Source organism: Carcharhinus amblyrhynchos, chromosome 8 (assembly GCF_965287045.1).
Source record: "Carcharhinus amblyrhynchos chromosome 8, sCarAmb.v2.hapA, whole genome shotgun sequence".
Lineage (NCBI taxonomy): Eukaryota > Metazoa > Chordata > Chondrichthyes > Carcharhiniformes > Carcharhinidae > Carcharhinus > Carcharhinus amblyrhynchos.
This window is the reverse complement of record NC_137331.1, coordinates 40132065-40144803: the sequence shown is the minus strand read 5'-3', so window position 1 is coordinate 40144803 and position 12739 is coordinate 40132065. Positions and strand designations below refer to the sequence as shown.

The window sequence follows — 12739 nt, the reverse complement described above, 5'->3', positions numbered from 1 at the left end:
CCCAAGGAGAAACAGCATGGTGGCACAGTGGCACAGTGGTTAGCACTGCTGCCTCACAGCATCAGGGACCTGGGTTCGATTCCCAGCCTAGGTGACTGTGTGGAGTCTGCACCGTCTCCCTGTGTCTGCGTGGATTTCCTCTGGATGCTCCAGTTTCCTATTACAGTCTGAAAGACATGCTGGTTAGGTGCATTGACCATGCTAAATTCTCCCTCAGTGTACCTGAACAGGTGCAGGAGTGTGGCGAGTAGGAGATTTTCACAGTAACTTCATTGCAGTATTAATGCAAGCCTACTAATAAATAAACTTAAAAATCAAAGGGGATCAACAGACCATTCAGCATTACATTACAGAACTTAAGTAAGTACATTGCATGTGGGACTAGCTTTGTGGTTAAAAAAGAGGGTGGCATGAACAAGTTGGGCCAAGGGACCTGTTTCCATATTGTAAACCTCTCTGTCATTACTGGCCCTATGCTGACTTGGTGGTGAATGCCTGTGGAGTAAGGGAAGAGAGAATAGAAGCGTTTGATATCCCAGCCAAAAGAAAATCTCATCAGGAGGTGATTTTCTGATGAAAGCTATTGGCCCCAAAAGGATAATGGCAGAAGAGACAAAGGTGCAATGTAGCCAAGTCTCATTAGTATTGATTTAATTTTACTGATGGTGAAAAGTAAGGCCTTTCTAAAGGGGAAGAAAATGAATGAAATACCTGCTCATTAACTGGTACAAACCCTGATCACTTTTCATCCTGAACAATGTTCTTCTTGATTAAGTGGGAGCATCATAATAATGGGTGCATTTTACAGTGATAGTTTCCATTTCCACCTTCTGAGTTCACATATAGTGTGAGAGAATAAGTCAATGTTTTCATCCTCCTCCTCTTCCTCCTCCTGCTACTCTTCCACCTCCTCTTCCTCCTCCCCATTCCTCTTTCTTTTGTTTTATAATAATCCTGTGAAAGGCCCTGCTGCATTAAAGACGCTGTTAACATGCATGTTGTTGCCTCCACCATCACCCCCCACCACACCACCTCACTTCTTCCTCCTTCCATCTCACCTTCCCTCTCTCCCTCCCACCCTTCTTCCTCCTCCAAAAACATACCTTTGTAGAAGGAATCTCCACACACACAGACACACACACATTCCGTGCAAATGCTGATTACTCTCTGTTATTAATTTGTTGCCATTTATTAATAAATACTATCCACACACAAATCCTCTGACAAATAACATCCATTACTATGTGGTTATCAAACTACTGTGTACAATCAAGGGTGATATTTTTTGAGAAACAGTGTGAATTGGGTGGGATGCAAGTACCGCAAAAAAAAAGTCATTTTGAAAATTTAAGTCACACTGAGACCGATAGCAAAGCGAACATTTCTGAGAGGGAAAATTTGCAGATGCAGTTTAGCAAGCTTCCTTCAGATGTATATGAGCATCTGCCATTATTTGGTTAACAGCAGCTGGCATTACTGTATTCGAATGGCATAGCTGATAATTAGAATCTTACAGTTAATGTTTACCCTATGTTTGTGCGTTGCTCACTTACTGCACGGCTCCCAAATCGTGCCAAAATTCAAAATACTTTATTCTAACTGAATAAAAGCTGATGGCCTCTAATTGTGAAGTATTGAATACTTCAATCTTGTTGTAAGGAGCAGCATTTACTGCGGGTGATGGCGTCTTGCCCATCTTCTGTAGAGCTAGTGCGAGCCCATGTTGCTCATTTGGGGAAGGCCACCAAATTAAATGCTTCTTGGGTACTACAGGGGCCAATGGTGGGCCTTCCAGAGGGAGAAATCTGGTCTCCTGGGGAGTGGACGGAGAAATTAGCTGGACAGTACTACCAAGGGAGCAGCGGTAACTGCTGATAATGCACTCACCTGGGGCCTAGGGTAACCAAAAGTCCCCAGCCACAGGCGAGTGAGGACATGTTGGGGTGGCAGCGACTATGGCAAAACAGTGGTTGTCAGTGGGTCACCATTGGATCTCTCAATATTGATGAGGGACTCACATACCTCCCTCTCCAAGGAGCGCACAAGCAGCCCCAAAAGGGTTTCTGTTCAGGCTTCCTGTGTGGCAACTGCCTCACCATTGCCTGCTGCTCATTGAATAACAGGATTCTATGAACATAGTTGCAAACCCAAGGACCCATTCTGTGCAAACAAAGGGAACCTGTTCAAGCTCTGCATCTTTTTTGAATTTCCCGGGAGGTTGGGCAGCCTTTGCTTCCCTGCTGCTTTCTCCAAGGCAACTTCTTGGCCAATCAGAAACAACTAGCCAACCAATCAGTACCCTTTTCTCCTATTGTTTGTTGATTATTTGAAGTTGGGTATTCTTGCACAACACATCTCTCTTTTCAACAATAAATATGCTTGCATTTCTTGCGCTAAAATATCTCAGCTCTCCTAGGGTATACAAATATTCATTTTTTTTTCCCCCAACATTCTTGCAGAAAGGTTTGTCCATCTTGCAGGTCATGGGAGGCCAAGTAGAATTGTTCTATCATTATGTGCGGATTATAAATACCTGCAGAAAGAGTACACAGCTGCAATTTCATGACTTGTAGTGGTTGGAGCAATGTTTCCCCATAGCCATCCCACATGCATGGAAAAATAATGATGTGGGGGAACACTCAGAGGAGCTATGTCTGTACAGTGCTGGTGAGGTGGAAAATGAAATTCAAGAATAGACTGCAAATTTAAATGTACATCCTGTTCAAAGAAATTAATTGATATATCACAATCTTGAAATAATTTTAACCTCAGAAGACCTTGGTTAGGTGGTTTGCTGGAATGAAGCAAGGGTTGAAAGACTTTGGGAGTATTTGGGAGGACTAGATGCGTTGGGATAAAAGCAGGAAATGCAGGAAATACGCAACAGGGTCTGACAGCATCTGTGGACAGAGAAAAACAGAGTTAACATTTCAGATTAATGACCCTTCACAATTGAAGAAAGATTGAAATAAAATTGATTTTGTGCCAGTGAAAGAATGGGGCGGTGGGAGGAAGCACAGAAGAAGTAGTTCAGTGAAAGGGTAGAGAGCATGAAAGATTATCTAACAAAAGATTTCATAGTACAAAAGGCAAAGGAGAAGCGGCAATGGTTGTAAGGGGAGATCTTATAGAAACACAAGATTATGAAGGGAATAGATAAAATAGAAGCAGAGAAGTTGTTTCCACTAGGCAGGTGAAACTAGGACTAAGGGGCATGGTCTCAAAGGGGAGCAGATTTAGGACTGTTGAGGAGGAACTTCTTCACACAAAGGGTTGTGAATCTGTGGAATTCCCTGCCCCATGAAGCAGTTGAGGCTACCTCTTTCAATGTTTTTAAGGTAAGGATAGATATATTTCTGAACAGTAAAGTAACTAAGGGTTATGGTAAGCGGGCGGGTAAGTAGAGCTGAGTCCATGAAAAGATCAGTCATGATTTTATTGAATGGTGGAGCAGGTTCGAGGGCCAGATGGCCTACTCCTGCTCCTAATTGTTATGGTAAAGAAACAGCAGACTTATCCAGAGTGGATATAAATGGCAGAATAGTGAACAGCTGAGTCTGAAAGACAAAACATGAAAAATAAAATTAAGAGCATCAAATGCAAAAAAAAATGACAACCAACACCAAATGGTCGGGGTGGGGGTGGGGAAGTGGTCATATTTTATTATCTAAGCTCAATCTTGAGGCCAAAAGGCTGCAAAATGCCTAATTGAAAGATGAGGTGCAGTTCCTCGAGTTTGCATTAAGCTTCACTGGAACACTCCAGCAGGTCGAGGACAGGGATGTTAGTCTGTGAGCAAGGTGGAGAATTAAAAAGGCAGGCCACCAAAAGCTTGGCATCATGCCTGCAGACTGAGTGGAGTGCAAAACACTCTTACAAACTGGAATTATTCTCCTTAGAGCAGTGAAGGCAAAGGGGCAATTCAACTGAGGTGTTCAACTTTAAAGGACTTGAATGGAGTAAAGAAGGAGAAACTGTTTCCACTGACAGGATGGTTGGTAGCCAGACGACACAGATTTGAGGTAATTATAAACAGAAGCAGAGTGGCAGAGAAATAGTAACATCAAAAGAAAATAGGATAAATACTTGAAGTGGAAATATTTGAAGGGCTATTGTAAAGAGCAGGGAAGTGGAACTTATCAGGGACCAGATCAGAAACTCCAAGGTATTTTGTGAAGTTAGCCTAGACCCCAACTTTTTTGATTTTAGCATAAGGGCAAGTGTAAGGTGTTTCATAAAATAAGAACATAAGAAATAGGTGCAGGAGTAGGCCTTCGAGCCTGCTCTGCCATTCAATAAGATCATGGCTGATCTGAAGTGGATCAGTTCCACTTTCCCGCTTTCTCCCCATAACCCTTAATTCCCTTGTCTGTCAAAAACCTATCTACCCGTGATTTAAATATATTTAGTGAGGTAGCCTCCAATGGGCAGAGAATTCCAGAGATTTACCACCCTTTGAGTGAAGAAGTTCCTCCTCAACACCAATCTAAACTGCACCCCCCCCCCCTTATCTTGAGGCTGTGCCCTCTAGTCCTGTTATCCTTCCAAAGTGGGAAAAATCTCTCTACCTCTACCCTATCCATCCCTTTCATTATCTTATACGTCTCTATAAGATCCCTCCTCATCCTTCTAAACTCCAACGAGTACAGACCCAGTCTATTCAGTCTCTCTTCATAGTCCAACCCCCTCATCTCCGGTATCAGCCTAGTGAACCTCCTCTGCACTCCCTCCAAGGCCAAAATATCCTTGCGCAAGTGCGGCAACCAAAACTGCACATAGTACTCCAGCTGCGGCCTCACCAGTACCCTGTACAGTTGCAGCAAGACCTCCCTGCTTTTATATTCTATGCCCCTCACTATAGAGGCTAGCATTCCATTCGCCTTCTTGATCACCTGCTGCACCTGCAGACTGGGTTTTTGCGACTCATGCACAAGGACCCCCTCCAGGAACAATGTTCTCTCCAGGAATGATGTAATTGACCCACTAAGAAGCTTTTATTAAAACAAACTTTATTTAAGAATGCAGTTAGAATATAACAAAAATAATTAACATTATTTTATCAATTAAAATACTTAAACTCAACAAAGGATAATTCTTAACAGCTGTCCATCTCTATTATTCCATCTCTATCATTCCATCTCTATTGTTAAGCAGTATTCCCATAGACGTACACCCTGCTTCAGAACCTATTATTACCAAAAACAGAGATGCTCACATGGATGCTGGATTTCCAGCCTTTTAACTCCTCTGGATAGATACAGAAAAATACCTGCTTTCTGACCCCCAGAAGCGGCTTCCAGAGGAAGAGCTGATTTCAAATAGCAGAACTTCAGAGAAGCAGATTTAGTTCCTGTCTCCAAAGAGACATGGAACTATGTCTGCTCTTTGCAGCTCCCAAACCACAACTGAGCTTGACTTCTCTATGTAAACCTAGCTCTACCCGATCACCTGGCCTCACTTGCCAATCAACCTGATCAAGTACACTCTGAAAAGCTTCAGGGGAAAACACCAAAGTAACAGAACAGCATTAGACCAGATTAAAACAAACATTCCAGCCATTAAGATCGACTATGCTGCTGCAGTAACAACAGGGACTGCTGGGTACAGATAAAACAGTACCAATAATAAAACAGACTGCTAAAACAGATCCTGCACAAGAAACGTGACCCAAATACATTTCTTAAAGGCACAGTGTAGTAACAAACTAAATGGATAACTCTTTCAAAGAGCCAGCACAGGCATGATGGGCTGAATGGCCCGCTTTCATGCAGTAGGAATCTATGAAATACTTCACTGTGCAGCCGAATGTATAGACTACATTTGTAAGATTAACCATTTCGATCTTGCAATCCTGAAACAGATGAAATCTCAGTGCCAAAGAAGATATGCAATGAATGTTCTTCCTTTTATCTTATGATAATTGTTTCCTAAAATAATCTCTTGCAGTAAGTAACTCCACAGGCCCAGGGTGGGGGGGGAGACAAGATTCATCCAAAATAGGAACAGTATAAATGCTGTTTAGCCCTTCAAACTTGTTGCACATTCAGTAAGATCATGGCTAATGAACATATCAACTTCATCAACCAGCCTTCATTCCATATCGCGTCATACCACTGCCTAACAAAACACCATTACAGTTTTGAAATTTTCAAATGAATCTCTCCACCAGGCTCAACCGATTTTTGGGGGAGAGGGATCCATATTTCCACTACCCTCTGTGTAAAAAAAATGTTACCTGACATCACTTTGAATGCCCTAGCTCTAACTAAGTTAGTTCCCCAATGTTTTGGACTCCTGCATCAAAGGAAATAGTTTATTTCTCTCTATCTCACTCCGAACACCACACCATCCTCTCTCTCCCCGCCACCCCCCCACATATCAAATCAATTACTTTAAACACCTTAAATATTTTACCACTTAATCCTCCATATATATAAAGATATGTTACAGCTTAGGTATAGTGGGAATGTTATACTTGAACTGTATAAACACCATTTATTTATTAATTAGTCACAAGTAAAGCTTACATTAACACTGCACTGAAGTTACTGTGAAATTCCCCTATTCGCCTGTTCTGGTCAATGCACCTAACCAGCACATCTTTCAGAATATGGGAGGAAACCAGAGCACTCGGAGGAAACCCACGGAGGCACAGGGAGAACATGCAAACTCCACACAGACAGTAACCCAAGCGGGAATTGAACGCAGATCCCTCGCGTTATGAAGCAGCAGTGCTAACCACTGTGCTACTGTGCCGCCTTCTAGTTAGCACTAGTTAGGCTGCAGCTAGAGTGCTATATACAGTTATGATCACTATACTAAAGGAAGGATGTGATAGAAGGATGAAGGGTTAGAGGGGTTTCAGAAGCCATTTACAATACTGTTACCAGGAATGGAACATATTAGCTGTGGGTTAAGATTTGATAGAGTCATAAAATCCCGACAGAAAGAGCTATTTGGCCCATCGAGTCTGCACTGACAACGCTCCAGCCCAGGCCCAATCCTCATAACTCCATGTAATTACCCTGCTAATCTCCCTGATACTAAGGAGTAATTTAGCATGGCCAGTCAACCTAACCTGCACATCTTTGGAGTGTGAGAGGATGGGAATAGAGGGATATGGTCCCCGGAAGGATAGGAGGTTTTAGTTCAGATGGGCAGCATGGTTGGTGCAGGCTTGAAGGGCTGTAGGACCTACTCTTGTGCTGTAATTTTCTTCGTTCCTTGTAACCGGAGCACCTGGAGGAAACCCACGCAGACACAAGGAGAACGTGCAAGCTCCATACACAATAACCCGAGGCCAAAAACGAACTCGGATCCTGGACACTGTGAGGCAGCAGTGCTGACCATTATGCTACTGCGCCATCCCAGGCTGAAGTTTGGTTTTTTTTTTGGAACAGAGGACTGACTGAAGATTTAAATGAGCTGTCCAAAATGATGAGGAGCCTAGCTATAGCGGTTAGGAAGGACCTATTTCCATTAGCAGAGAGGTCAGAAACGACATAGATTTACAATAATTGGCAGATGGTTTTAAGAGGGATTTGAGGAGAAATATTTTCACTCAGAGGATAGTGGGAATTTGGAACTCATTGCCTGATAGAGTGGTAGAGACTGTAACCCTCGTTATATTTAAAAAGTACTCGGCTACGCACTTGAAAGGTCGTAACCCATAGAGCTACAAACTACATTCCAGAAGTGGGAATAGGCTGCTTAGCTCACTCTTGTTTGGCACAGATATAATACAGCGAGGACTCTTGTTTTGGTAAATGTTCTATGTTTCCACATCATTCTGAATATTCTAAATAAATTCTGACTTCCAATCTGAGCAAAATGGAATAAGTTCTCTCTGTGTACATAAAGTATTAAAATAAAATCTATATTTACATTATACTGTGTGTTGGTTAATTAACATGCTATTAATTTGAAAGGAACATTTATTTAATCGCAATATTTCCATGTAATCTACAGTGTTTGTTTAAAGAAAATGTTCTGCTCATAATTGGATGTTCCTGTTGATGTACTTCTGCTATACACAGATAATTCATAATTCCTTCCATTTAAACCTATGTTGTGATGCTTTATGAACCTGGGTGGCAGGGAAAAAATAAAAATGGAAAAACCGCTAATAAAGCTCCACTGTCTGAGACTGAGGTCAGTTTGCAGGATCAGCCACACTGAGGTCCTTCTGTAAGCTGCATGAAGCCTCAAAACAAGAGCAAATACAAGACCGAAAAGGTGCCATAACTTCTCTCTGTCTTCAAATATTCAGTCATTTCCAGAACTTTCAGTAGGCACTGGCCAGTGAGGTTAGCCCCAGTGTATAAGATTAGCAGTGGCCAATTTCACACCATTCATACTGCATTAGTAGTGTGCATTTGCCAATATATTCTTTTTTTTAAACCTTATTCAATCATATTTTGTACGATATTTTTTAAATTTGCAGTGCGTTCCATACTGTACAACCCGCAGAGGACACTGAATTTTCTGAGGGTCAATGCCACGTTGCAGATTTTGCTGAGGTTTAGCATTCTAGTGAGCCACATGAAAGCCAGCTAAAGAGATCATGCTACAAGTTGTGCATTGATACTCGGGACGTTTCTAAACACAATAAAAAAAATGATGCGGGGTGAGACAAGTTGCATCAGCACAAATTTTATCTGTTAAGGTGATATGTGAAACATAGAACGTCAGGTTAGAATTAGATTCAGCCCCTTGACCTCCAGCACAGATGCAGGATGACCTTTCATCTGCCAGTAGTCTTGTTTCTTCAGCAGACTCCATGAATTTTTATTACAAGTTTCTTGCATCTAAGCTAAGCTTTCAACAAATTGCCTGACACAGATGAGATGAAGTTGTTGAAGTCGCCTCGATGTGTTTTACTGGTCTGCCGTTGAATGACACAAACCTGGTGTCCTACAATGTCATACGCCAGTGACCACCAGTGTCTCAGAGTTGATAAATACATCATTTTCTGGAACATTGATTGTTTTACACACTCAGTCGACTATTAAATTCTATGACCAAACCATTCAGATCATATGGCCTCAAAATTATATGGGGCTTTAACAAAATAGATAAAGAGAAACTGTTTCCGCCGGCAGTAGTGTCAGTAACCAGAGGACACAGATTTAAATTAATTGATGCAAAAAGCCAGGGGAAAGATGGGGAGAGTTTTTTGATACAGCTATTTGTTGTGATCTGAAATGTGCTGCCTGAAAGGGTGGTGGAAACAATAAAAATTATCCTGTATTTGAAAGGGAAAATGTTGCGTGGCTTTGGGTAAAGTGCAGGGGAGTAATACCAGTTGGTATCTTTTCTGAGAGCCAGTACAGACATGATAGACTGAATGACCACCTCCTGATTGTACTGATTGTACATCGTACTCTGAAAACACCACATTGAGGCTGGTTGTGCAAATGTTTCCTTACGATTGTCACTGTGGCAAAACTTTGTTCTTGTAGGCCGCATTTGTCATTTATTTACCAAGAAGAGACAAAACTGCTTGAAATGTATAATTTTGTTTTATAAACCCTTTGGAGTTGTGGTGGGAAGAGAGAGGAATGAACTAGGGGATGGAGGTGGTGGGGAGGGGGTGTGATGTCTCACAAAAAGCTGCAACTAATTTATTGTGGAAATAAGCAATGAAAGTTGCTATCCAAACTGGAAATTAATCAGTGTATGTACTATAACTTCCAGCTTGTGATGTTTGCTCTCAGGTTTTCAAATGGAATGGAGAAAGGAATTTTGCTCCATGTGAGGGCAGAGCATTGATCTGACGTGACCATGCTTAGCTGGTGTTTTAGAATCTTTTGGGGTCTCGAGGGATGAATGGATGGGAGAATTGTCAGCTGGATACAATAAGGCTTTCTGTGATAATTTCGATTTACTTTCTTTGTGGATTGAATTCATTGCTGTATGTGTGTGAAATCATAGATTCCTACAGCGCAGAAGGAGGCCATTCAGCTCATCGAGTCTGCACCGACCACAATCACACCCAGGCCCTATTCCCATAACCCAATGCATTGACCCTAGCTAATCCCCCTGACACTAAGGGGAAATTTAGCATGGCCAAACCACCTAACCTGCACATCTTTGGACTGTGGGAAGAAACCGGAGCACCCAGAGGAAACCCATGCAGACACGGGGGGAATGTGCAAACTCCACACAGACAGGGACCCAAGCCGGGAATCAAACCCGGATCTCTGACGCTGTGAGGCAACAGTGCTAACCACCATGCTGCCAAAATAGTTCCTCAATCCCTGGCATCCTTTCTCCCTGGTGCAGCAGTATTTATTCGCCTGAGCCAGTATAGAAAGAGTCTTGCCCAATCCAATAATGAGTTGTAGTGTCAATAGCACAAAAGAAGGCTCTTCAGCCCATCATTGGCAGTGTTGACTCCTTGAAAGTGCTATCCAATTAGTCCCACTTTCCTGTTCTTACCCCACAGCTCTGCATGTGTTTTCTTTTTCATTGGCAGTGGTAAATATTCAGGTAGTAAACAACTGACAAAACACTTGTAATATCCCACTGCTTAAACATCCCATTGTCAAGTAACCCCTACCCTCGAGTGAGTTCTCTGCGCATTGTGTCAAGCCCTCACGCTGGTTCAGTTGAATGGCATTTCAGCAAGAATAAATCTTGATCATATTATTGTATAATTCCAGTTTATCACAGGCCAAAAACTCTTTTTTTTTCAATTGCAGTTGCACTACCGAGTTACATTAGTTGTAATGCCACTTGAACTTTTGCATAGCTCAACATTAATTCATTTAGGTTGAAATGAAAGAATCTTCAGTGGGTGAATCTTTGCAATCTGATTGAGGTCATTACATTTTTATAGGAGCCATTTTTCAAAGCAGTACTGACAGCACTCCAAGTTATTAAATTCCAGAATCCAAAGATGGACCGGCAATCACATTTATGAACTGAGATAGAAAAGCTCGAGTCATGTGCAGTGCAAAGGTTAAGATCCCGGTGCAGTTAAGCTTCATCACCCCCTTAGTGACGGCAGTATTTACACGAACATCTTTGTTTAATGGTCAGGGAAGTGATTTAGCCCACCTCTGGATTCAGAATAGATTAAGTCAGCAGGTTGGGTGCTGTAATTATCTTGCAGTGAAAAGGATTCACCAGATATTTCCACACCCTAGGGACTTTATATTAAATCGTGGCATGGTGAATGGAGATGTACAGACTCTTAAGAGATGCAGAGTGAACATGTGTTATAGGTTATGAGAATTTTAAATGTAAGCTATTACTTTCAACGGTTATTCACAATATTTGAATGGCAAGATGTAAGGTCACATAATACATCATCAAAGATTAACTTTCAGAATGCAGACCAAGAACAAAAAGGATCGCCTTTTATCATTTACAATCTCCAAGTGGCCACACTATTTTCCTTGTGAATGAAGCCCAGTCCATCACACAAACCATCCTCTTATCCATTGACTGGGGCGGCACAGTGGTTAGCACTGCTGCCTCACAGCTCCAGGAATCTGGGTTCAATTCCCGGCTTGGTTACTGCCTGCGTGGAGTTTGCACGTCCTCCCTATGTCTGCGTGGGTTTCCTCCTGGTGCTCCATTTTCCCCCCACAGTCCAAAAGACTTGCAGGTTAGGTACACTGGACATACTAAATTGACGCTTAGTGACCTGTTATGTATATGTTAGAGGGATTAGCAGGGTAAATATGTGGGGTTACGGGAATAGGGTCTGGATGGGATTGTTGTTGGTGTAGACTCAATGGGCCAAATGACCTCCTTCTGCACTGTAGAGATTCTATGATTCTATGACTTTGTCTACACTTCCCACTGCCCTGTGTTTATGGTTCTGGTCAGAAACTCCAAAGTCTTTTATGGAGCCCGCCTGGATCATAAGTTTTGTACCTTGAATTTGGCTAGGATAAACATGATGTCTTTCACCTCAGGTAATGATTTGAATGACCCTCTAGGGAGCCCCTGTCAAACAAAGGTTATTGAAGAATATAGTTAACATGTATAGTAAGAATGTATAGCAATAACTGTTATCAACTACAAACAAAGCAACCACAACAATGTATAACCTTTAGCAAATATAGCTAAGATGTTCTAATCAAACCAATCCTATAATTAAAAACCTTCTACAGGTTTAACACAGCAAAGACTACTTCTCACGTGATACTGGAATCTTTTGGATGAATGCTGCAGTTCTCTTGATATGCTCAGAATAGTTTGAAGTCAGAATAGCTTCCCAGAACAGCAGAGAGAGACTCTGGTCAAACCACCAACAGCAGATTTTCTACTGCAAGAAGACAAGAAGACTTGCTTTCAGCTAACTAACAGAACTTCCAAAACCCAGGGAGAGAGAGAGAGAGACACACTGCTTTCAGTCTGACGTCCACTTCCTTCTAAATGAAACATTGATCAGCAGCTCAAAGCTGAAAACAAAAGGGCTCCTGTCACCTGACTTGCCAGCCAGTTTTTCTCCTAACAATGCAAGGCCATAAAACAACCTAGAGTAAAAACAAACAAACCGCATTTAAACCATTGCAGGAGCAATAAAAGGGCTCCCACACTAGCAATGAGAGCTGCAGAGAACATGATTTTAAAAAAACTCTTAAAGGTGCACAAACATTGCACTTGGGAAAGCAGCCAGCATAATCAAGGATGCCACATAGTCTGGCCATGCTCTCTTCCACCTTCTTACGTTGGGAAAAGTCTGAGGTCATGTACCAACCGACTCAAGAACACCTTCTTCTCT

The 12739-nt window shown here is 42.0% G+C and overlaps 1 protein-coding gene across 1 annotated transcript in view; it reads left to right on the top strand.

Moving 5' to 3' along the window:
• Positions 1–12739, top strand: part of znf407 (zinc finger protein 407) — a 470331-nt gene that overhangs the window by 444050 nt on the left and 13542 nt on the right. The window lies entirely within an intron of this gene.